Below are 27,110 nucleotides of genomic sequence, written 5' to 3'. Positions count from 1 at the left end.
GGGCTGAATGCCCTGTTTCTGTGCTGCATAACTCAGTGACTACGTCTGCTGCTGTGGCAGAGTGGGAGGAAGAGTGTCAGTAGTGAGAAGGTTTGGGGGATGTAGACAAGAGAGTGAATGGTTGAGGATGGGGCAGATGGAACAGAATGTGGGGAAATGTGAGATCACCCATTCCCAGGATCAAGCTGTAAGAGTCGTTTCCACATGGGTATGTTCAGAGGTACCTAGGTGTCCTTGTAAACAAATCACTTGAGTTAACATGCAGATACAACAAGTAATGAGAGAGGCTAACAGTATTTTCTCCTGTGAACTAAAAGGAGTGAAGAAGAATGGTGCAGCTGTCTCACTGGGATTCTATAGGGCTCTGGTGAGAGCACACCATGAATATAGTATCCTGGTTTGCTCACACTTCCTCTGGAAGGATATCCCTGCTATAGAGGATATAGAGTGTTCCCCACACTGACTGGGATGGTTCCAGGGATGGAGGGTTGGTTATGTGAGAGGAGAAGGAGTGGTATGGGTCTGTATTCCCTGCAGTCAATAAGAAAACGAGGAAATCTGTTAGATTCTTTCAGGATGTGACAGACAGTAGGCAAGGAGGATCTTTCCCCTGAATGAGAGTTCCATAACTGAGGAAAACACCCTCAGAATGACGCGTAAATCACAGACACGAGAAAATCTGCTGATGCTGGAAATCCAAAGCAACACACAAAAATTGCTGGAGGAAGTCAGCAGGCCCGGCAGCATCTACGGAAAAGAGTAAACAGTCGACACTACGGTCCGAGACCCTTCTATCAGATCTCAGGGTGAAGGTTCTCAGCCCGAAGCATCGCCGCGTTACTCTTTTCCGTAGATGCTGCCGGGCCTGCTGACTTCCTCCAGCATTGTGTGTCTGTTGCTCAGAATGTGACAAGCATTCAGAAAATGAAATAATATTTCTTTAATCAGAAAACAAAGAACGTCTGTATTCCCTGTATAAGTAAACTGGAGCCTCTCGTGCTGGGTTGGGTCAAAGGAGAGATCACGAGACTCTGAGAGAGTTTTAGTCACTAAGTCCATAAGACCATAAGATATAGGAGCAGAATTCAGCCATTTGGCCAATCGAGCCTGCTCTGCCATTTCATTATCACTGATAATTATTTCCTCTTACCTCTTATCTTCCCTTCTATTCCTTAATGCCGTGACTAATAAAGAATCTCTGAATCTCTGTCATTACCCAGTGAATTGCTGCCTAGGGCAAAAAATTCCACAGATTCACCACTCGCTGGCTGAAGAAATTCCTCCTCATCTCCATTCAAAATTGATGCCCCTCTATTTTGAAGCTGTGTGGTCTGGTTTTAGACACTCCCACCACAGGAAAAAGTCCTATCCACATCCGCACAGACAAGCCTTTTCACTATTTGACAGCTTTCGATTCTATAACCCTTCTTTCTTCGAAGTTCCAGTGAACAGAGAGCCAGAGCCGTGAAACTCTCTTCATATGACAAGCCATTTAATCCTGAGTAATATGCCCCATTTGTGACGTCATGTCAGTACATAAAGCTCTGGAGTTCAGAGATTTTTGTACTTTGGGATTATGGACAAATGTGCACAAACTTAATCACTCGTTTGTACTTCAGTAAACACTATTAATTTAACCCATGCAATTCCAGGCATACAGATGTAAAATAAAGACAGACGTATCTTCAAAGTCGGGAAGTTGAACCTTACTTTGAGGTAAAGCCTGATTAAAAGTCCTCAAGACATTCTACTCCCCAAATGGTGAAAATAAAGCCAAGGAGCATGGTCTAAAATACGGACAACATGTAGAATTACATGCCTCTCATTGTCTTGGTCCATGGGATAAACACAAACCCGGCCTGTTCAACCCTGACTGGGTCACTTGGGCGAGATGGTTTCATGATCAAAGTCACTGAATCGAGAGTGGCGAGATGAAGAAGCACAAGAGGAATGATTCTCCCATTGCCCGCGTAAACACTTTCTCATTTTGATTTTTTTTTTCTTATTGTCTGTCTATTTGAATATTTTGGTATAATTCGTATTAATTTCAGTGCTTTTTTGTCAATGTCGTGTCTCTGAATCATTGAGTCTGTGATGCTGCTACAAATACGTTGCTCCTTTCATCTGTGAATAAATAAACTCGATTTGAACTTTACTTTGCAATGTCCAGATCTCTCTTTCCCTGTCCTGTTGCTCTGTGTCATGAACTAAACATCTTAGTTTTTAATTTTGCAATATTTCATCTGACTTTATTTTCGAAATTTGCGATTTTCTTTTCCATTACTCCCGCACTTTGGCGCCGCTTCACATCGCACAGCTTTCCCATTGGTGATTCATTTCTTCTACGGCTAACGGAAATGCTGAACATTCTCATCCTAATTAACTTACTGCTTTGGGCACTGCCTATTTAGTCCGCGCTCCAAACAGCTTCTGCTTATTATTGTGTTTGAAGCCGACGAGGAAATGCCTGATCCACCGAAACCCGCTCCCAAGAAGGGCGCCAAGAAAGCTCTGTCCAAACCGGCGAGCAAGACCGGCAAGAGGGCGAGGAAGGAGACTTACGCCATCTACATCTACAAAGTGATGAAGCAGGTTCACCCCGATACCCGCATCTCCTACAAGGCCATGAGCATCATGAACTAATTCGTGAACGATATTTTCGAGCGCATCGCAGGTCCGGCTTCCCGCCTGGCCCATTACAACATGCGGTCTACGATCAGATCCCGGGAGATCCAGAACGCCGTGCGCCTGCTGCTGGCCGGAGAGCTGGCCAAGCACGCCGTGTCCGAAGGGACAAAGGCGGTGACCAAGTACACCAGCTCCAAGTAAAGACAAGTATACTGCGAAAACAAACGGGAAAATCAAAGGCTATTTTAAGAGCCACGCACGGTTTCATTCAAAGTGTTACACAATTTTGAGAGCAAACACAAGGTGTCCTGACGAAGGGTCTCGGCCCGAAACGTCGGTAGTGCTTCTCCTTACAGGTGCTGCCTAGCCTGCTGTGTTCCACAAGCATTTTATGTGTATTGACACAATATTGAGATATGGGATCGAGGTGAATTTGGAAATTTCTTGTTGATGGTCTCATTCAGAATCTTATCTCCGTTAATCAGAACTTGCTGTCTGCTGCTCAGTATAATCCCGATTTCTCTGTTACATCCCTGTCCTCTGCACAGACACGGAATCGGTAAGCACCCCTTCCCCGTCGTTTCCTCTGGGTCCTCAGATTTCTCTGATGCGGACATTAATTGTTTTTTCTGGTTTCATTACTATGTAAATGCGGTTCATTAAGCTCTGCCCCATCTTAGTTAATTATTTTAAGCCCATTCCACGCGAGAGCTGAAAACTGTCAGGGTTCGTTCAGAGTACTAGTTAAAGGTCCACTTTCTGAAGGGCGACCCATTGGTAAAGTGGTTTCAGTTTACACAATGTCCGTCCGCGAACAGAAGCTGAAAAACGATTTTATTCTAATCAGTTATCAATTGAAATAAATCGGTGAACTAAATTCCCAGACATCTTCGCAATATAGACTATACATTGTTTAAATGTGCCGGACTTCAGTAAAGGGGGTAAGAGTTCGACCAACAAACCCATTATGGTGTAATTTCAGCAACAAAGGCTTTTTTGGCGGTGTTTTGCAAATTTCACTTTATTTCCGCGGTTAGACTATTATTTCCCACGTTTCTATCCTTGCTGTCTCTTGATTGGTGAATAAAGCAGCTCTCTGATTGTTACCACATTTCAGTTCTTCCTTCCAGGATTATGTTGTAATTAGGCGTGGTGTTGCAAGTTTTATAATGAGAGAGAGAGGGCATATTAAACTGATGTATTATTATAACCAGTTTTTGAAAGCTTTTGATTGATTTGTTGGACAGTATATGTAGCTCCAGCTCACTGAGGGCTGTTTGGCGTGGGGATTTGAAAACATTGTTAGTTCACTGTGGGGTTGTTTTCAGAATGACGGTGATGGATTGGTTGTAGAAGAATTTTAGATATTTTACATGTGTGTGTCTTAATCGTGGGAGAGGAACGGGATTTAACGTTCATAATAGTTCAGAAACAGCTGTAAATTTAACTTCTGTTTTGAACATTGGAGTGGGTAGTGAGATAGCATGGTGGTTCAAGCATTGGTGAGTGATCATTTTCCTATATTTATAAGCTTGGGTTTGGATTTATATAGTGGACAGGAGGCCGCTTTTAGGAGGTGAAGCTTTGGTAAAGCAAATCTGAGAAGTTTTAATGTTTTATGTGGTGAGCATCTGTCTGAGGTGAACGGTAATGATTATGTGTATTTCTGCAAAGAAATGTTGTCACAATATTCATCAAACTGGGATGGAAGAGATTCATATTAAAACGTGCATTAATAGGAGAAAAGCTGTACAATGGTAGACTTAGGAGTCTGCAGAAGCAACTATTGAGAGAAATGTGGCATTTCTGAAAGTTATGAGGTATCACTTTCGGTGTGATCTTATTAATGTAACAGGTCACAGGCCGTGGTAAGAAAAGTAATGAAGGTTGTGAAAAAGACTTACTGGAAGTCATGTTGTGATGGTATTGGAAGGACTATTAAACGGAGATTTTTGGGGAATGATTATGAAAAGGGGGTGAGGGATTCATACGATACCCAGTATTGATTAAAGAAGGTAATACAAATGTTCCTGAAAACGAGAAGTTTGAGTTACTGGCTCGGTCATCTGCTGCAATTCACAATCAAAATAATGAAAAGTCTAAACAATGTAGGGATATGTTTTCAACAGAATACCTCAATGTGTTGAAAACCATCTGTGGCAATGATAGTATTAGTGATGCAGAGTTGTCTTTGTGTGGATTTAAGAAAGCTATTAATAGTACAGGTCAGGTAGCCCGAGGAAGGGATGACACACGTTATTGCATGTTTAAACATTAGGTCAAAAACTCTTCTGAGATAATATTACATTTTTTGAATAATAATTGGAGTCCGAGACATCTTTCTTCCTCACTGAAAATAGCAATTGTATTGTGTATTCTAAAACCTGGGAAACAACTGTTGGATACTTCAAGTTACAGACCAATATCACTGATATCCCATCTGTGTAAATTTATGGAATATATGGTAATAAAGTGATTGAATTACATTTTGGAAAAGGGAGATGACATGCTGTTGTTAACATACTGCATTTATTTGAGGGGGCAATTGCTGGTTCCACGCCACATGTTTCAAAATCAGACAATTATTTTATGCAGAAACCTCAGCAGCTACTTTAATACAGTAAGCTTCTACAAACAATATGCCCAATGGAAATGTCATCCCATGGCGTCCTGTACTGTCGCGATGAGGCCACACTCAGGTAGGAGGAACAACACCTTGTGTTCTTTCTGCGTAACCTCCAATCTGATGGCATGAACATCGATATCTTCCGGTCACGCTTCCCCTCCTTCATCATTCCCCATTATCTTTTCCCTGTTGTTGCCTGCCCATCACCTCTCTCAGGTGTGTCTCCCTCCTTTTCTTTCTTCCATGTCCTTCTGCTCTCTCCTGTCAGACTCCCTCTTCTCTAGCCCTGTATCTCTTTTGCCACTCAACTTCCCAGCTCTTTACTTCTTCACTCCCCCTCCCAGTTCCACCTATCACTTTGTGTTTCTCTCTCCCATCCCCTACCTTTAAAAGTTACTCCTCATTGTTCTTTTTTTCCTCCAGTTCTGCTGAAGAATCTCTGCCCAAAACGCCAACTGTACTTTTATCCATAGATGCCGTCTGGCCTGCAGAATTTCTCAAACATTTTATGGGTGTTCCTTGTATTTGGAGCATCTGAAGATTATCTCCTGTTTATTAGTCAATGTCAACAGGCACTTCGTATGACAACTATCAAAGTCCTAATCTCTTACAAATGCAGATATGAAACATGAGTTTTAGCAGATGCTGAGAATAAACGGGAAAGTAAAACACACAAAGTACTGCAGGAACTCAGCAGTTAAGGCAGAATCTAAGCATAGAAATAAACACCCTAGATAGGATGAAGTGTCTCGGCTCATAACATCAACTAATTATTCCTCTCCATTGATGCTGCCGGGGCAACTGAGACCCCCTAGCATTTTCCAAGCATAAACATTTTTTTTTTCTGTCAATCAGTTTACAAATGTTGCTGAACTTTAATTTGCTGAACTATCCTCCTGGTCTGGTTCCCTCCTTCTACTCCTCTTATACTCGAGGCTCCATCACATCTGGAGCCCCAAAGCGCTCATTTGTGCTGACCCTCTTGTTTCTCCTCCATTGAATATTTACTCACCATTCTGCTATCATACTTAAGAGGAGAGCGTTGAGGCACAGCCCTTCAAAATCAGGGAAAATTACCCAAAACGAAGAATAGAGGAGGACAGGAAGATTTCAGACACACAAGACTTCCTCCTTGGTCCAGAGCAGTGAGGAAAGAAGACTATTTGCGACAAAATCCTAGTGAATTTATCTTCTGCATTTTCCACAAAGTCATGGATTCAATTCAAAGTAAACATCTTCATTCAAAGACTGGTGACCAGTTGCAAACTGAATATTATAGGGTGAGTGAGAGTTGAACAGCAAGGGTGGATTTGAAAGCTCTGGTGTGGAATAGGAACATGAGCAAGTACCAGATGGATTAAGTGGCCTCTTATTACGTGTCACATGAGATGTGTGACAGGCAGGAAGTGCCCGAGAAACAGGATTTGAAATAGAGCTGATTAATTTGTCACAGATCCAAAATACTAATACCAGTGTATGTTAAGACAAACAGCAGAACATACCCCCCAATGCTCAGTGACCAGGGTTCAGTCCTGGCTGTGCTGAACCGCCGCAATAACTACAGAATATTACATGAACAGTCTCACATTAACTTCCAACCAGATTCTGTCACCATGATGGTTAAAATCTTCACCTAAATCTCAGTTCAACTTCCTCCCTGATCTGAAGTTGCCAGTGTTTCTGCAGGTGGGGTGACTGCTTAAATTTCTTTGCTGACACAAGACCGAAGTGTGTCCTCTATGTATTATCCTCTCCCTGCTCTTCCTCTTTGAACTTAGCAGTTTGTTTCCTTTCAATGTCACTTACAGGAAGATATGGACGAACACGTCAAGGTCCCTCAATGTATCTGTGCTCCTAAGTATGCCGCCATTTACTGTGAAGTTTCCTCCATGATTTGACATGTAAAACTCCTCATAATTGTCCAGATTGAACTCTGTCTGCATTTCTCCATCCATGTTTCCAACTGGTCTGCATCCAGTTCTGTCTGTTTGATAATCTTCCGCACCACCCACAACTACGCCGACATTCATGTCATCAGTGAGTTGATCACCCAGGGATACATTAATCTGATCAGAGAGAGGCCCCATCACGGATCACTGTGGACACACTGGATGCAGATCTACAGTCAAAATTTTTCTCTATTCCATCAGTCCGAATGTTGTTACATGATACACAATATTCAAATCCTTCCACACGGATACTCCAGGAAAGGTACATATTTATCACAAGCCCAGAGTTGGATTCAATGTTCTACCCTTGTTGCTCTGGATGCTGTGCTGCAAAGTCCATTCAGAGTAGTTTAATGCAACCAGATACATCGTCCCTGAGATACCAATATACAACATTGTGTCACAAACAAGAGAAAATCTGTAGATACTTGAAATCCAAGCACCGCACTCAAATTGCTGATGGAACAAATCAGGCCAGGCAGCATCTGTAGGGGTAGGGTGGGGTGGGGTGGCGAGGTAACTACAGTCAATGTTTCAGGCTAAACCCTCCAGCAAGTTTGCAGAGGAAAAGCTGAACAGTAGATTTAAAAGTTGAGAGAAGGGGAGAGAGAAAGCAAAGTGCTGAGTGAATTCTGAAAGGGGACGGCTGAAATAAAGAGACTTACAGGTACAGAATTTAACCATACTCTCACACTGTACCAGAGACTGACAGGTACAGACATTGTGTTCCTTAATAAGCCGGGACAACCATCATCACACCTCAGTACAACACCACTTTTACCACTTTACACCGCAATGGTCTGACTTCTCTTGCTCAAATTTTCTTCATCTATAATTCTGCACAGTATGTTTATTTTTTGTGTATGTTGTGTCTCAGATACATGACTATGAAGCTTCTGCAAACAAGTTTTCCTTTCACCAGTGCATATGACTATAAACTCGACTTTCACCCTCACTCTGAAATAGTCCTCTCATGATAACAATGTGTCCTTCGATCTCCTGCTGCCCTGTTTCATTAGATAAACATTTCATATTATCAAGTAGCAAACACAAGGAAATCCGCAGATGCTGGAAACTCAAACAACAACACACACAAAATACTGGTAGAACACAGCAGGCAAGGCAGCATCTATAGGGTTGAAGCGCCTCCGAAGTTTCGGGCCGAGACCCTTCGTCAGGAGGTGTGTCCTGACGAAAGGTCACGGCCCAAATCGTCGACAGCGCGTCTTCATATTATCAAGTATGTGTTTTTCTCATTCCACCTGCTTTTCTAGCAGACATGATAGGTCGAATGGCCGAATACTGCGCCTGCACTTTATGGTCATTTTGTATTTTAGATTTCCTTCCTGCCGAATTAACCGGCAGCGGCATCTCACCAGATCAGCACCAGTTCCCAGTCCACGGTGTTACCCAATCGAACAATAGGCAGTAGAGAGAGCGGTCTGCTTGGTTGTACGTGCTTTGCAGATATCTAATGAAATTAATTGACTGCGCGAAAAGTCATAGGGAATCCTCGGCATCCCGTCCCTCATTGGTATACTGCTCTGGGCGCTGCCTAATTATTCCGTGCTTCGGGACAGTTCTGCTTATTCCTGTGTCTGAATCGGTCAGACGAAATGCCTGAAACAGCGAAATCCCCTCCGAAGAAGGTCTGTAAGAAGGTTGTGCCGAAACCAGCGGGTAAGGCGGGTAAGAAACGCAAGGGGCCGAGGAAGGAAAGTTGTTCCATTTATATATACAAAGTGGTGAAGCAGGTTCCACCCCGTTAATGGCATCTCCTCCAAGGCTCTGAAAATCATGAACTCGTTCGTGAATGATATCTTCGAGCGCTTCGGGGCGAGGACTCCCGGCTGGCCCAATACTAGCGGTCGACCATCGCTTCCCGGGAGATCCAGACTGCCTTGCACCTGCTGCTGCCCGGGGAGCTGGACAAAAACGCCGTGTCCGAAGGGACAAATGCGGTGACAAAGTATACCAGCTCGAAGTAAAGTTCCCTTTAAGATGATGAAAAACCAACAGCTCTTTTAAGAGCCACTCACAAATTTAGTGAGAGTGTTATACTAGCATTTAGGTAATTTAGCCATTGGTATCTGAGCCAGAGCGGAACCAGTATCTTCACCAGGAGGTTGGATGGGATCAAACATGCATTTATTTCTCATGTACCATGAGTTTCAAAATCCGATTTAATGGGTATTTAAAAGCATTCTTTAGTTCCTCTCGGAATTTATTCTGAGTCAACGCTTAAATACACGTGTTGGTGCAGGAACCGTGAACGTGAAGAATTTCCGATGTATGTTGTGTGACGTAATGTGGATCCATGACAGAATAACAAAAACTTTGAAATCCGTTGATAGGTATAATATATCACCTGTGCTCCCCATAGCAATATGAAACTGCCAGTTATGCTGAAGAGCAAAACGATGGATTTGATTCGGTTCTCCATCTCCCGGTCCTTGTTATTCTCTCCACTCTTTTGTCCCCGGAGCCTCCTGCGGGCTCGACTGGCCGCTAGAATCCGCCTGACAGAATATTGAACAGCAAAATTAGAAAGACTGGGAGACAAGGTGTTAAAATGAGGTCAAGCATCTGAAATGCCGCCCATGATGGAGAGCTTGTACAGCTCGGTGTAAGAACACAATGCCAGGGAACACCATCAATTATTTTTCCAGACTCGTATACAAAGCCCCAGAGTATAGTCTCCAAACCGGCCAGCACATTCACTGTCCCGATAACCACAGCCGCCGGCCTCCCGGTAAAATATTTTTCATTCAGCTTCCCACAGCAAATAGCCACAAATCGATCGACGGTGAAAGCGACAGTCAGCCAGACAGAGGCCCCTGTGCTCGCAGTAATGAACCATTCACCGAGTCTACACTCAGAAGTGATTCTCAGGAATGATCGAGGAAAATAAATCACCGAAGTCCACCTCAGCAGCGGAGCGTAGATAACGACCAGGAGATCGGCCGCTGCCATTCCCTCCAGGTAGCGAGTGACACATTTGGAAATACCGCCCTTTCCCCGGGACAGGATCACAATCGCTACCAACTTCGCTGTAAGAGAGACAGGGAACAGCAAGTTGAGAAAAAAGCAACATTTTGAGGGGATCCTGTAATATTTCCACTTTATTGTTGCATTTAGTGGTAGGAAGACCAAGAGAGGGCGCAAAGATATCGGAGACAAAGAAGGAGATAACAAATTAAATTAAATTCAATATGTTCTGAATATTGATTCCTTACTGATGAGCGAAATGTGAAGTGGCAGCGGAAAGTCAAAGCTGGGTAACAACCTCCTCAGTGTCAATACTGGATGGAACATTTTCTGCCGGTTCCTTCCCCGTTTCGTCTGGAGGAAATGAATAAATTCGGAGCTGATCATCGGACTCTTCCATTAGTCAATCATCAACTTCCATGAAGACCCCTGTCAGCGACAGAACAGTCGAAAGAAGGAACAAATAAAGGAAATGCTGGAAACGCTCATACCGGCAAAACAGAATATTTGGAAAAACAGTTAAAGTATCTCAACTCAGAACTGTTCTCAGAAAGCCCCCTCGCACGAGTGTTGACTGGTTTCTCTTTCCATACAAGCTACGTCGGGTATGATGTTTTCAGCATTTCCCGACTTTTTTCCTATACCAACATGTGCAGCGCAGTCTGATACAACCTCAGAGACAGACACTGAATCCGTTACAGGGAAGCTGAGGAGAGGAATTCTATGTCCAGCAGCAAACTCGGTGCCCTAGTCAGATGTCTGTAAAACTGTCAGATGTAGATATAGTAGAATGCATTTTGCTGTATTAATAACGATGAAGCATAACGTCGGTTGTTTTAATTGACTCAGCATCGACTTCACTGTGTTGTCTATTAATTGCTATGCATTCAGTAATATCGTAGACATTTATTACAACACGAAACTTGTCAGATTTGCTAAAGCGTTGCTGCAGTCGATGGTTTGATTGCTGCACCTAACTCAGAAAGTTACTCACATTCAAATGCAGAGGATCTGTCTCCAGAGACACGGTTATACACATTACTAACTTTCTTCGTTACAGTTTCTTGAGCAAAAACTTTATATAAATACCATTGTCTCTGTTGTAAATATTAGAACGATTGGAGACTAATACGTTAAAATTCTTCAGCGGCGTATCTGGTGGCAAAAGGCTGGTAGATTAGAATTGAAAATCTGAACTTTGTCACGGAGCAGCTACACTTACACAGATTTCATCTTTTTGTTGCCTAATTATTCATCACTGAACTTTATTCAGACTTACCGATCTCTACTTCGGTCCCTGCAGTTTCCCTTTTTCAACTGTCCTTCAGTCCTTCAGCTTCTTCCTGGTGACACACACGCTCACACACACACACACACACACACACACACACACACACACACACACACACACACACACACACACACACACACACACACACACACACACACACACACACACACACACGCACGCACACAATTGCACACGTGTATTTCTATGTTATCGTGATTGTCCTGTTATACATACTATCTATTGTAAGTTAATATAAATGGCACAGTGTAAATTTAGTCAGAGACATAACGTAAGGAGTTTTACTTCTCACGTATATGAAGAGTGTAAGTAATGAAGTCAATACAGTTCGAAATACACAAACACAGATACAATAGAGAGACCGAGATCGTGATGGACGCGGTAAAATAAGCACGTTGCTAATGTACAAACTCGAGAATATCTCAAGATGTGGGCAATCCACGGCAACACAAGGAGCTCTGCTGAGTTCCTCAAGGATTTTTTGTGTCATGTTGCTGGTGTAGCAGTCTTTAATAGGTATCTCAATTCTTTCAAAGATCAAAAGAATTCGGGAATAATTATTTCAATCTGCAAAGGAATGGGTAGACGGTTACATACTACAAATTAATACTGGGAATTGGCAGATGAACAGGTACATGGTGGCTGGAAATGAACTAGAGGATGGCAAGCTTGAGCTAAGCTGTTAGAAAACAGAGACACAGAGGAGAAACAAGATAGAAGAGCGAGTGGACAGAGGGTAGGGAAGGGAGATAGAGGGGAGAGAGACGGGCGAGGAAGAGGAGGGGGAGAGGAGGGGTAGAGAGGAGAGAGAGAGAGAGAGAGAGAGAGAGAGAGAGAGAGAGAGAGAGAGAGAGAGAGAGAGAGAGAGAGAGGGGGGGGAGAGAGAGAGAGGGAGAGAGAGAGGGGGAGAGAGAGAGAGAGAGAGAGAGAGAGAGAGAGAGAGAGAGAGAGAGAGACAGAGAGAGAGAGGGAGAGATCGATAGGGAAATTTAAAAATAGAAAGGTCAAGCAGGCCGAAAGACAGCCAGAAACAGATGCAAAGTTTGCAGCATTGTGGTGTTCCTCCTGTATCTCCTCCTCTCTGGTAGAGATGGAGAGTGTGGAGTTCATGCTATACCTCTCAGTCTCCGATACAATGTGATTTTGAGCAGGACCGAAAAGTGCTGCAGAAGATTGAAAATATAGTCAGCTCCATCTTGGGTACTAGCCTACAAATTACGCAGGACATCTTTATGGAATGGTGTCTCAGAAAGGCATCGTCCATTATTAAGGAACTCCAGCACCCAGAACATGTCCCTCACTTATTGTTACCATCAGGTAGGAGGGACAGAAGCCGGAATCATATATTCGGTGAATGGGTAAGAGTATCTTCACCTCTGCCATTCCAATCGAAAATGGATAGTGAATCTTTGGACAATACCGCACTTTTTTAATAAAAGGATATTTATGATTTTGCACTTAAAATATTCAATATGTGATACTGTAATTGGTTTACTTTTTATTTAGTGTCGTTTTTATATTCTTTTTATCATTTTTCTCCCTTCTTAATTATGTATTGCATTGATCTGCTGCTGCTATTTCACCAGAGTTCACGTCACATGCCGTTGATAATAACCCTTATTCTGATTCGGAGAGTGTGGGGTTCATTCTGTACCTGTAAGTCTGTTCTAATGTATGCGAGGGCAGAGTTCATTGCATCCCTGTCAAATCATTCTGTAAAGAAATGGTTCCTTATGTGAGTCTGAAATCTCCCTTTAACCAATCTCCACCTGCAGCCACATTCCCTTGTTGATGGATTAATTTTGAAGTAGCAATTGACATCCACCGAATCTCTATCATTAGTGATTCTGAGCACTTCTATCGTAAGCCAAATAGATTTAATTCTAGCAATCATTCTGCATAGCGGACGACCGGCAGTCCTGCAACCAGAGTTGTCGCCATTCTCTGATCTCTTTCCAGTGCCTTCACATCCCTGACAAAATATGGTCTGAATTGTACACAGTTCTGAAGGCGTGGCCTCACAATTACAATATACAGTTTAAGGAAAATGTGTCTAGCTCAGATCTCCTCTGAGCTCATCATATAGCCCAATATTCTATTGGCCTTTCTAATTGCTGCCGTATTGCTTAGATGTTGTTAGTGATGTCTACTACGGAACGCAAATGCTTCTCAAGCAATTGCACTTTCTTACTTAAGACCACATTTTACATTTATATCAAATATTTCTACTTCCTATATGTAATATTTTACATTTACTTACATTAAATGCCACCTGTCATTTATCTGCCCACATTAGGATTTTGTTTAGATCTACCTGTGTTGATTCTGCTGCCTGAATGTTATTCGCCCATCTCTCTAATTTTGTGTCATCTGCAAAGTTAACCAGTTTATCAGTTCTGTGTTTATTCAAATCATTACTTTAGATAAAAACTGCAGCAGCCCCCAAACTGATTCTTGTGGAACCCCACTTTTGGCATCTTCCAGATTTGAAATGATCCTTTCACCATAACTCATTGTTTTCTCTTTTTGAGCCAATTATCCACACATTCGCATCCCATACCGTTAATCCCGATCGCGTGTAATTTGAATATTAAGCTCTTCTGGGATACCTTGTCAAAATTCTTCTGAAAGCCCACGTAAATGATGTCACCTCTTTAATGTTATCATAAATTTTAGTTCCCTCGTCGTAGACCTACAACATATTAGCAAATCATGTTTTACCGTTTCTGAACCCGTGCTGGTTTTCTGCTACTTAAAAACTATAAAACCATATGAGAAAATAGAAGAATTAGGCCAATTAGCACATCGAGTCTACTCCAACATTTAATTATGAATGACCCTTTCTTTCTCTTGCTTAAACCAATATCCAGGTGTTTTCCCCATCAACTTTGATGCCATGTCCAATCAAGAACCTATCAATCTCTGCATTAAATCACCCACGACAGCTGCACGTGGCAAAACATTCCAAATTCAGCAGCCTCTGTCTAAACAAATCTCTCTACATTTCGGTTTTGCCTTGACGGAACTCTATCCTTTGTCTGTGCTCTCTAGTCCTAAACCCTCGCACCAAGGGAAACATCCATTCCACATCTTCCCTGTCTCTGTCTTTCGACATTCGAAAAGTTTCATGAGAATATCCCTTACCCCTCTTAATTCCAGTGAGCACCGAACCAGAGTCATCAAATGTTCTTCGTATGATAAACCTCTCATTCCTGGAATAATCCTTGTGAACCTCCTCTGCAACCTCTGGAATGCTAGCACGTTGTTTATAAGTTGAGGAGCACAATACTGTACACAATACTCAAGGTGAGGCCTCACCAGTGCCTTATAATGTCTCAGCATCCCATCCCTGCTCTAGTATTCTAGACCTCTGAAATGAATGTAAACATGTTTAGAGTGTTTTGCACAAGGACACCCCAAGTGCCTTTGAATCTCAGATTTTTGGATTTTCTCCCTGTTTAAAATAGTCCGCACATTTATTTCTACTACCGAAGTGCATGACCATGCATTTTCCAACATTGTGTTTCTTTTGCCACTCTCTTGCCCATTCTCCTAATGTGTCTAATTCGTTCTGCAGTCTACCTTTTCCCTCAACACTATCGCCCCAACACGAATCTTCGTATCATCTGCAAACTTGGCAACAAAGCCATCCATTACATCATCTAAATCATTGATATACAGCATAAAAAGAAATGGTCCCAACACTGACCCCTGCGGAACACCAATAGTCACTGGCAGCCAACCAGACAAGGATCCCTTCATTCCTACCCACTGCCTCCTACCAAGCAATCAATGCTCTAACCACACCAGTAGCTTTCCTGTAATACCATGGGTTCTTAAATTGGTAAGCAGTCTCATGTGTGGCACCTTGTCAAAAGCGTTCTGAAAGTCCAAATATACAACATCCACTGCAACCCCTTTATCTGTCCAACTTGTAATCTCCTCAACGAATTCCCACAGTTTCACCAGGCAATCTTTTCCCTGAAGGAAAACATGCTGACTTTCTGCTATCTTGTCCTGTGTTACCAAGTGCTCCATCACCTCATCCTTAACAATTGACTCTAACAGCTTACCAACCACTGACGTAAGGTGAACTGGTCTATAATTTCCTTTCTGCTTTTGCCTTCCTCAAAACCAACTCAAGCTGCAAGTTAACCTTTAGGGGCTTGCGCACAAGGACATCAACATTCATTTCACTCTCCGATTTTTGGACTTTCTACCCTTTAGAAAATAGTCTGCACATTTTTACCACTAACGAAGTGCAGGACTATACATTTTCCAACATTATATTTATTCTAACTTCCTTGCCCTTACTCTTAATCTACCTATTTCTGCGTCCTACCTGTTTCCTCACCACTACCTGCCCCTCCACCAATCTTCATATCATCTGCAAACCTGACAACAAGTCAAGGTATTTCATAATCTACATCATTTATATTCAACAAAAATAGTGGTCCCAGCACGAATCCCGGCGGAACACCGCTAATCACTGGTAATCATCCAGGTAAGGACCCTTTTATTCCCACTTGCTGCATCCCTGTACTTATTAGAGGCTTTTCCAACTCGGTGTTTATTTATATTTCTCTTATCTTACCTACGATACATGTTCATATTACTGGTAGGTGGTGAAATGAGTCGTGCAGTCACCCCTATTATATACCAGGAACGTTTTAGCCCATTTCAAGTTCTTTAAGATTTCCTCAGTCTTCAAGGTGTTTAGAAAACTTCTCGTTATGTGCTTTCATTTTTAATCATAGATTTCTTAATGTACCCTTGAATGTACAGTATGTTGCCCGACACTGAGATTTATTATCTTTCAACCTTTTAAGCTGAAACAAGACCTTACCTACTAAGCCCTCTGCATCAGCTTAAGCAACTTTCTTTTCAATATTTTTGCAGGTAAAAGCTTTAGCGAAATAAAGTATACGCTTTGTCATCCTCTGCATAATTCAACACCCTACTGTTATTCCTAACACACTTAACTTTCCAATTAACTTTTCTTTTTTGTCGAAAGTATTAACGAAACCTCTACAGGTCAATCTTAATATTATCAGCAATATCCCTCTCAAGGAGTCTTTGGCAATCTGAAAGTTCCCACTTGACTATAGCTCTCATATTTTCATATGCCCTGACCAATGGTTAATATGTATTGCAATTGATTTTCTTTATTCCTTATATAGCTGTCTTTTCTTGGTTACTTTAATATATGGTTTTTCCCTCCTTGTAGTTGATCTAGTCGTTTATTGAATCTCCTGACCTTGTGTATGAAAATTCCCTACACTACATGTATTACCTATTTAAATCGATGCCATTGTCCTTCAGCTGACACGATGTCAAGCAATTTCATCAATTTTGCTTTCTGTGGTCTTTTCACATCTGCACAAACTTTGTCTGTCTTCAATTCAATCGAAGAGCTTTCATTTTTACTGATATACTCCCCCAGAGTACTTCGAGCCGAGTAATGTTATGATCACTTGTTCCTTAAGGCTCAAAAACGTCCGTACTCAAAATTGTACATTGAAAGTAATAGATTATCAGACCGAAACACACATGTACTTTTGTTAGGGTGTCAGCATACTGGGTCGAAAAATAATGCAGTGAGTTGTTGTTGTTGTAACAGTTGAACCTCAAACAAAATGCGGAACAAAGTATAACAGCTGCAGAAAGAGGTAAATTATAAGGTCCAAGATCATTATGTGGCAGATTGTGAGGCCAACAATTTATGATGCAGTGCTAGTCTCATAACAGTGCGATAAATGTTGTCATTAAGCCCCGTGGTACGTGCTTTCAGAGTATTTTCTTAATGAGTCCTGAATGTTTGCAATGTAATTCATACCATGACCATGAGCTCGGGGACTCTCTGGGAATGACATAACTGTCATGGATATTGCACTGAAGCTAACTATGGTAACTCCCCTGTCTCACATAGTCTATTTTCTTCAGTTACTCACGTACACAAATGACAGTCTCCTATAGCCAGTGAACGCACGAGCAAGCTCGCCTTTTTCTCTCTGGAAGGAAACCGGTGCGGTCATCTTCCATTTACACTATCGAAGACTTGGCCTCTATATATCTTCAATGTATAGAGCGTGGAAGATTTTAAGCGAGGTACTCAGACAGTCAGCCCGAGTACACGAACACTTTTTGGAAACGTTTTCCTGAATCTGATTACGCGAATTTGAAAACGAGATGAGGAAACCCTGGTTGTTCCCCTGTTGCAGTAAAGGGTAAATTCAGGCAGTGTGATAGAGACAGCTTACTCACTAGTTAGTGGAGATAGGCAGGAGAAACTGTAGCCACAAAATAGACACAAGGATGGTGTGTTGTCTCACGGGTGCTAGCGTTGAGTGTGTATAGTTGCACAGCAGGATATTGTCAAGAGGAACAGTTAAAATCCAGGGGTCCTGGTGCAAATTGGCAATAATGTCATTGTCACAGAATGAGATGAGATCCTACTTGCTGAGTGTGTAGATTTAGGAAAGAGGCCTCTTCCCTTCTGTGACCCATTAACACATCGGGCTCTATTTTGTGGCAAATGAACACTCCATCCAACTTGCTTTTATCATTGAAAGGAACCCGGTGCCGTCAGAAATAAGTTATAATCCCAGTTCCACTTAGAGCTCCTCCTCAGACCCAGGACAGGACACAACGGAATTTCCGCAATTTGTGTATAATCATGTTTCCAGTAAAATACTCCCACCCAACCACAACTTGACAACTCCACTGCTCCTGGGATCGTTGAGAGTTGCTCTCGGTGTCAGGCACAGTCACTAGCTGCTCCTCATCCTAGACCAAACTTGGAATCAATCTCTGCAGGACATATCTGTCATGGATATGGCCTTGACCCTGTCCACGATAACTCCCCTGTCACATCTCACCTATTTTCTCCTGTCTCCGATGTAGGCTGTTACATACCACGTGAATATTTTGTAAGTGTCTTATGACCATGATGTAAATGAGTATCTGGTGAGCATGATGTAATGGTCTTCTGATGGTGGGAAGATGTAATTTCCCGCCAGTGTGAGGTAACGTAATGACATGATCAAACGGGTATAAAACGGGAAAGCCTGCTTTAGCGCAGCTCTTTCTGGGTTGAGTAGTCATTTAATTCGTCAGTTACTCCGTTATGCTGTGCATTTGTCTAATGACACAGCCTCTTTTCAAAGTGGAGTCTTACTTTCTACTATAAGTTACAGAATCGCTGTGCGGCAATTTTGCTAATCACTGCCAGTTTGCTGAATGTATCTTTAATTTAATTTTAAAGTCTAAATATTGAAAAGTGAAGAGTTTACTGAAGTACGGGAACCCGAAGGATCGAGTGAAATTGGTGTCGTCGGTGGTTTACTACAGTATCAACCTTAGTGGATCTTGTTTCAGGAAACAGTGACCTGCATCTAGGTAACCTCTAGCTGTAAAAGTAGAAACGGCTGTGCGGTTATCATTCACCCAGAAAAAGTTCCGTTCCTTTAAGCATTTCTTTATTTCCTTTGTCGTGAATACTTCGGACAAGGCATATTTCGACTGAGATCAGCCGTAACTTCACGTAGTCGAGGAATTATTTATTTCAGAAAAGTATCTGCTAATTGACTGTATAAATCACTCGGACTTTCGTATTTACCACGTTTAAGACTGTGTTCGCATTTACCAGTAAAAGACTGTGTTTGCATTTACCACTTTAAGAACTGTTCCAGAGCTGCCGTATCACTGTTAACATCCGGTTAAGTTAGTCGTTTGTTTACTTTTCATTTTTGTTTAGCAGAGTTTAATAAATCTTAATTTGCTTATAAAACCCCGACACAATTATGTATTCATTGTTGCCGGACACGTATTGTAACAATACTAATGACGATGTCATGTCCAGTGAATGCACCACCCAGAAGGCCTTTGGTCTTTGAGAGAATATCGGTATGGTCACCTTTTATTTGGCAGTCAGACCGTGTCCACAAACACTTCTGGTATCTTTTGCCTCTACCTGATTCCATAAATATTTTTAAGTTCAACATGAGATGAAGAAACCCTGGTGGTTCCCCTGTGACAGTTAATGATAACGTCAGGTAGTGATAGGGGAGTTAATAGCTAGGGGTACAAACAGAAGTTGCTGTGGTCGCAAAGGAGGCTCCAGCATGCTGTGTTGCCTCCCTGTTGTATAGGGTCAGTTGTATCAGAGCATTGCAGGGTATTCTGAAAGAGGAAAGTGAACAGCCAGAGTTCTGGGTGCATATTAGCACCAATGACATTGTCGTGTTCTTGTGCAGGGTGTAGAAACTCTGAACTAAACACCGAGTTAAACCGTAGTCAATGAAGACAGGATAACAGCATGATTAACCGTTTACTGCTCACTCTTCCACATTAACGCATGGTGAATACTTGATAAAACAATACAAAATATATACAGTATTTGTTTCCTACTTGACATCACATTTATATCATTAATACTTGTAAAGGTAAAACTACAACAAACTATATTACATTAAAGTCTCATTAAAGTACCAAATACAGTCAGAATCTACCGACGCCATCAACAACTTTAAATACACCTCAACATAAATTTTCCAGCAACGCCTTCAATAGTAAAAGAAGACAAATTTTATCAACCGACATTACTTTTAACAGAATCATCGTTAACATTTTCACTTCAACATTATGACTGTCTGAAGAACTTACGGCGTTGATTCTATGATGTTTCTTAGTGCGTAGAAATGGAACGTATCTCGCGTTGATCCTGCACACACAAGATTTCACCTTCCCGTTTCTCCAAACCGGTATTTACACACAAGTCAAGGCGAAAGCGGGTGTGACGTCATCACATGCCGCGATACATCACAGGCAATGAATTTAACTTCAACAATTGCAAAGTAGTTAACAACCTTAACTTTAAATAGAAAATAATTGCAAACGAGTATCCAAAGAGAAAATGTAATAAAGCTAAATAAATGCCTTAAGTGCAACACACTCCCCTCCTGTACTTTGTAAGGTAACTATGAATATGATACAAAAACTTCAGTCTCTGGATTAGTCTTTAGGTAGAAGTAGAACGACTTCTGCAGCTGGTCTTAGGTAAGTTTTCACATCACCTTGGTCAGAAATTTTCAACTCAATCATCATGACATGTCCATCCCTACTAGGGAATGTGGCAGTGATTCAGGCCATTGGCCAGAAGTTGCGGGCGATCTGTTTGTCCCTAACCAGGACTAAATCTCCAACTTGAAGATTCCTGCCAAGTTCTGTCCACTTTTGTCTGCGTTGCAACAACGCAGATATTCATGGCTCCAACAGGACCAGAACTGATTTGCGAGAGCCTGAACCAATCTCCATTGTTTTGTGTAAAAATTCTTGTCCGAGGAGTCCCCATCTGGAGGGGAAACTCCTGACTTCTGCGTAAGCAGCATTGATGCCGGGAGTATGAAAGGGCCATCCGGGTCGTAAGACACAAGTCGGAGTGGTCACGCATTTATAATGGCTGTGAACTCTGCCATTAGTGTGCAAAGTACTTCGTGGGTCAGTCGGGTGCGTTGCTGCAGAAACACTGAATCAAGAATCCTTCTGGCGATACCAGTGATCCGTAGCCATGAGTCTCCTGTGTGAGAGGCTTGTGGTGTGTTGAACTCCCAGTTGCATCCCTGCTCACTGAGGTACCTTTGCACCGTTTTGTCCATCCAAAGCTCCTTGGACGCCCCTACAAAGTTTGTGCCGCAATCATATCTGAACTGTTTTGCAGAGCCTCTTAGTGCAAAGAAGCGCCTGAGGGCGCTAATGCAGCTGGATATATCTATAGATACGATGACCACAATGTGCAGCCCTCTCGACTCATACAGCTGAACATAATGGCCCACCGTTTGCTATCTGCTTGTTCTCCTCTAGTGCGTCTAGTGGTGATAGTCCAGGTTCCAAATACATCGAGCCCTAAATATGTAAAAGGAGGGCAGGTTTTGAGGCGTTCTGGTGTGAGGTCCGCCATTCGTTGAACTTCCAGCTTCCCTCGCAGTTTCCGACAAGTTACACTTCTGTGGAGTACTTAATTGATCAGTGTTTTGCCTCCAAGGATTCACAGTCCCGCTGCCCTGATTTCTCCCTCCGTCACATGACGGCCCTGATGTCTTACCTGTTCATGGTGATGGCGAGTAAGCAGTAAGGACAAATGGCTGCCTTTGGGCAGGATTACTGGGCTCTTTCCTGCAGATGAAAAGTGAGAGTGTATTAATCGACCTCCAATGAAACTGAGATGGTTCTTCAGGATCTGGCTGATTTTCCTCAAAGGGCTGTCGTTTAGTATTCGTTTATTAGTTTGGAGGGCCGAATACTCCTTTGCAAAATCGGCTCTTTGAGTTGCTTTAAGGATGACGACCTTTGCCTGGGCCAATTCGACCGCAGTGCGTGGTAAGTCACATTTGGGCCATTCCTTACATTCACTATTTTGGGATGAGTGTTTATGGGATGTGGCCATGTGAATGAGGAACGCAAATCCTGTCATAAGGAATTCAAGGTGGAGAACCATTGATTCTTCCAGGTAGGTGACACCGGTTTGTATCTATGGCCGAATTTCCGAGACTCTTTCGGTTTCGATCAGCTCAAATGTCTCGCTCGGTTGAGTTTTTTTTTCTGCTGGTGGAGCAAGTTTATTATCATACTCAGTTTGAGTGAAGACTAACTGTCTCAGTGTATTATCGGTTACTTTACTACACCTGTTAAAGCCTTGTGGTGCTTCCTTGATATGCATAAAGCTTGTGCAGCGTTGAAAAAATTGAATGGCGGCTTCTTTCTAGTACGTTGCACTTGAGCGTGTTAACTTTCGGTATTGAGAACTTTGCCAAGGCACACGTCTCCTGTCACCACACAGCCCAGATCCAGGCGTTGGAAAAGGGGGCGTAGTGTGGTCCATTGACCTGCTGCCTGACCTTGTGCACCTGGAGAACGTCTCAACCGAGTAGCAAGAGTTTTTCTGCTTTTGGATCCAGTACTGGAATGTGCTTGGCAAGTTGGTGGAGATGCGGCTGCTGTAGCACTGCACTTGGCGTCGGAATCTCGGTGAGCTTATTCACGATTTCATTGCACTCCAAGAGCGGAGGGAGACAGATGAAAACGTTACCATCCAGTGACTCGAGCTGGAAGCCTTCTGCCTTTCTGCCATTTGTTTCTACTTTACCTGAACATGTTCTAAGGCATTAGGGGAATAGAATACTCTCTACGTTGAACAAGTCGATGTACTCTGGTCTGACTAGTGAGCGATTGCTATTTTCGTCCAGAATTCCATAGGTTTTGATTGCCTTGTCTTTGGCTCCCTTAGGGTATACCTTAGTGAGGCAGATCTTTGAGCACGAACGACTTGACAGACCTGAACCGCAAGATTCTGTGCAACTCGAGCTAACGACAGGTGTATCGGAGTGATCCTCTCCCACCCCGCCGTCCTCTTGTGAGGGTGAAAGGGCTTTGTCAGTTTGTGGTGACGGAGTGGGGTGCATGGCCGCATCGTGATTAGAGCTGTTGCATTCCGAGCACTTTACGGGGAACGTACCCTCCCTAGCAAGGCGACAGGCAGAGGAACAACATTTAAAACATGTTCTTCTCTCCTTGAGAAGGGACTGTCTCTCGTCAAAGGAGGTTTTTTTTGTAAATGTTCTGCATTTTTGAGAGGGTGGTGTTTGTTGTTCAATGGATAATTTTTGCTAGGGTCATTGTTAGTTGTGGAGACCGTGCTTACGCACTGAGAGAGGTTTATAGAATTTAAAATTGTTCAACGTGGATTTGACTTACTTGGTGTGAATTTTACTGCTACTTTGACTAATGAAGCTCGTGTCGTTTCGCTTTTTCGCCTCCTTGCACACAAACCTAGTGAAATACTCATAGGGAGGGAATCGACCACCATTCTCTTCCTTGTATTCTCAGCCTACTGACATCCACCTTTCCTGCAGTCCAAATGGAAGTTTGTCCACGATTGGTCCAATTCCAGATGACGTATCTAGATATGATAGGCTATTTAAATAAATCATCTTTATTAGCGCCTTCAACCTCCATGTGTAAATCTCCTAATTCTCTTGGCTTCCTGTGGTCCTTGGCTGCCAAGCCAGGAAAATTTTCGAGCCGTCGAATTAGTGCCGTTTCAATAATGTCAGGGGCCGCATAGTACTCCCGAAGTCTCTTCCGTGCTTTGAGTAAGGCTCGTTCTGGGTTCTTGACGTACACTGAGCGGATGCGTCTCATTTGTTCACATGATTCTTTTCCCAGCCATTTAGTCATAAGTTCCAACTCTTGGGTGGCTGTGAGCTAGAATCCGTCGGCTGCACTGGCGAATGAGGAGTGACATGTACGGTAATTTTCATGCTTCTCTTCAAACTGGTATAGTCCTGAAGTGACGAGATCTCGTCGTGCTAAATACTGTGCCAAGAGTTCAACTGTAAGTAGCATGCTGGCTGGGGGAATATGTCGGCGGGCAAAAGACAGAGTGTGTATGTTCGTTATGCGATTTCCTGTTCTGACCTCAGCCTTTCCCACTTTTCTCGTCAAATCTGGTAAGTTTGGTGTCATGAAGCATTTACGGTCAGCTCTTTTATCTTGAGTTCGTCGCAAGGTTGCAAGCGTAAATTGTCGTCCTCAGATGGATGCGATGCAACTGGCGTCTCTGTGACTCTTCATGAAATGGGACATTAGCAGGCAAATATGGAGAGGAAGAACGAATCTTCATCTCATTTGAAATTGGAGATATTCGCTCATGTGTTCCAATCTGGTCTTTTCTGAAGTAGATTTTTACTTCATCTAGAACGTGCATTTCTTCAAAGCTGTCTAATATTTCTGCTTCCATCCTGGCAGCGTCGGCTTCTCAGTGGACAGCCAACACTTCTAACTTTGGTTGTATCCTTAACTTTGCCAACGTTTTTCCTGCTTCTTTGGCAGCCATTTCCGATTCTCTGGCAACACTTTTAATTTGGTTTTTCGGATTCTCTTTCAGCCCTTTCCTTTTGGTTTTCCGATTCTCTGGCAGCCATTTCCATTTTCAGCTTGGCTTCCTGTTCAGCGTATGACGCTCGCACCTTGGCGGTTTCTGCTTCAGCTTTTGGTAGGGCAGCGTTGCTTGCTGAAGCCCTACTACTCCTGGCGCTGGATGGCAACGACTTGACGCTTGAACGCGTGGCCGTGGTACCAATTGTCGAAACACCTGATAATACTGCCTTTTCACTGTAGTGTTCTCGTTCAGAACTAAGCACCGAGTTAAACCGTAGTCAATGAAGACAAGATTTCAATAAAATTAACCGTTTACTGTTCACTCTTCCACATTAACGTATGTTGAAAACTGTTGATAAAACAATACAAAATATAAACAGTATTTGTTTCCTTCTTGGTATCACATTTACAGAATGAATACTTGTAAAAGTAAACCTACAACAAACTATATTACATTAAAGTCTCATTAATATACAAGATACAGTGAGAATCTAACTACGCGAGCAACAACTTTAAATACACTTCAACACAAACTTTCCAGCAATGCTTTCAATAGCAAAAGAAAATTAACGTTAGAAACCGTCTTTATATTTAACAGAATCAGCGTTAACATTTTTAACATTTTAAAATAACGACTGTCTTATGAACTTACGGCGTCGTTTCTATGATGTTTCTTTGTGCGTAGATATGGAACTTTTCTCTCGTTGATCCTGCACACGCAAGCCCCCACCTTCCAGTTTCTCTAAACCGCTATTTAGCTACAAGACGCGGCGAAACCGGGTGTTACGTCATTACATGTCGAGATACATCACAGATAATGAATTTATAACTGCAACGACTGCAACGTAGTTATCAACCTTAACTTTAACTAGAAGACAAGTACAAATGTGTTACTAAAGCGGAAGTGTAATAAAGCTAAATAAATGACTTAATGGCAACACAGATCTTGTTAAAAAAAAGACTGAGTATATAGAGTTAGGATATAGGATGAAGAGAAGAGCCTCCAAGACTGTAATTTCTGTATTACTCCCGGTGCCATAACTTGTACATGTAGGGATAGAATGATAGCACAAATAAATGAGTGACAGATGGAATTTTGCGAGGGCAGGGTTTCAATCTTGGATCATTGGAGCATGCTTTTGGGCAAGACGTGACCTTCCAAGAGGGACGTGTTGCACCTGAACTGGAAAGGAAGTAACATTGTATCCGGGAAGTTTGCTAATGCTACTCAGGAGGGTTTAAACTTCGTTTTGCAGGGGACGGGGAATCGGAATACCTGGTCAGTAAGTGAAGGATAGGACATCTGTGAAAGTATGAACAGGCAAAATCAAATCAGCAGTATGACGAAAAATAGAGTTTGAATTGTGTGTTTTTGAACGTCAGTAATATTACGGGTAAAGCATGGATCACTACATGGAACTGTAATGTTGTATCCGTTACAGACTTGGTTGAGAAATGCGCAGGGACGCATGATTAATCTACCAGCTTTTCCAAGTTTTTGAAAAAGCTAGAGAAGGAGATAAAAGAGGTGTCAGTTGGATTACTAATCAGCAACAATTTCATAGCTACACATAGGGGAGACTCAGTGGAGTGAACGTACACTGAGTACATTTGAAGACAACTGAAGAACAGGAAATGTACTATCAAACGAATGGGATTGTATTACTACTCTGCTGTTGAGTAATGTGTCTTTTCAGGTAACTGCCCACGCAGTGGGTGAGCAGCTTCTTCGAGATTGGATATATGAGCTTCTGGAAGCCAGAATTAATTGGAGAGAGCCATCATGTCTTCGGGTGGGGCAGGTCCCATCTTCATAACTTGACTGAGTTTACTGACAAAGTGATTAAAGACATAGATGAAGGTACAACTGATGATGTCGTCTACATGGAGTTTACTAAAAAGTTTAACGAAGTCTTTATTGATTAACGAAAATGATTGCAGAGACTTATACGAGCTGGAGTTCTGCATGGAAATGGCGTGTGCTAACATGAGTGTCCAGACAAACTGGGGCTGTTTTCTTTGGAGAAGCAGAGGCGGAAGGGAAATCAGATAATAGTTCATAACATTGTGCGAGGGGCAGATCGAGTAGATATGGAGCGTCTTTCTCGCATGATAGAACTGTCCAATGCTTTGAATGTGAGAGGGGGCTGTTTGAAAGAAGATGTGAGTGGTATTTTCTTTACTCCATGTGCTTGAGTGACAGAGTTAAGTATTTTTTTAATCTTAACAGTACGTTTGGATAGGAATGTGAACTTGAGGAGGGTGGAAGGAGATGGACTTTGTTGGTGGGAAGAATTATCTTTTGGGGGTTTACTGATTTACCTTTCAGATTGTTTGGCACGATATTATGGGCCAGACTGTCAGTTGCTGAGCTGTACTTTTAAATGATTTGTTCTATATCCTGGGGATCAGTATGGCAGAGTTGAGGACGAGCCAGTAAGTTTACAAGTAGATCACGGGAGTAACACGATTGAAAGGAAGAACAAGCCACCGATTATGTACAAATGCAAACAGAGCAAAGAGTGAAATTGTACCACAGAGGCAACATTTAAAAAGAAAAAAAATAGAATACAGGACTAAAGGACTGCATGCCGTCTGCTGAAGGCTAGATCTGTGGCATTCAATTGTGGCGATCAAGGCCTGTACCTGAAAACAATGTATGATATGCAGAGAG

General features: G+C 42.4%; 1 long non-coding RNA gene across 4 annotated transcripts in view; it reads left to right on the top strand.

Moving 5' to 3' along the window:
* The window catches only part of LOC132383927 (uncharacterized), a 129,054-nt gene that overhangs the window by 39,180 nt on the left and 62,764 nt on the right, over window positions 1-27,110 (top strand). The window contains exon 5 of one of the 4 annotated variants that reach the window (XR_009508801.1): window positions 1,653-2,133. The exons of the other annotated variants lie outside the window; for them this stretch is intronic. This is a non-coding gene — a long non-coding RNA (uncharacterized LOC132383927). Of the gene's footprint in view, window positions 1-1,652; window positions 2,134-27,110 lie in introns of those variants that run through there. 4 annotated transcript variants of the gene reach the window in all.

Source organism: Hypanus sabinus, chromosome 31 (genome assembly GCF_030144855.1).
Source record: "Hypanus sabinus isolate sHypSab1 chromosome 31, sHypSab1.hap1, whole genome shotgun sequence".
In the NCBI taxonomy this organism is placed as follows: Eukaryota; Metazoa; Chordata; class Chondrichthyes; order Myliobatiformes; family Dasyatidae; genus Hypanus; species Hypanus sabinus.
Note: the sequence above shows the minus strand (reverse complement) of the source record. Positions and strands in the feature narration are given on the sequence as shown.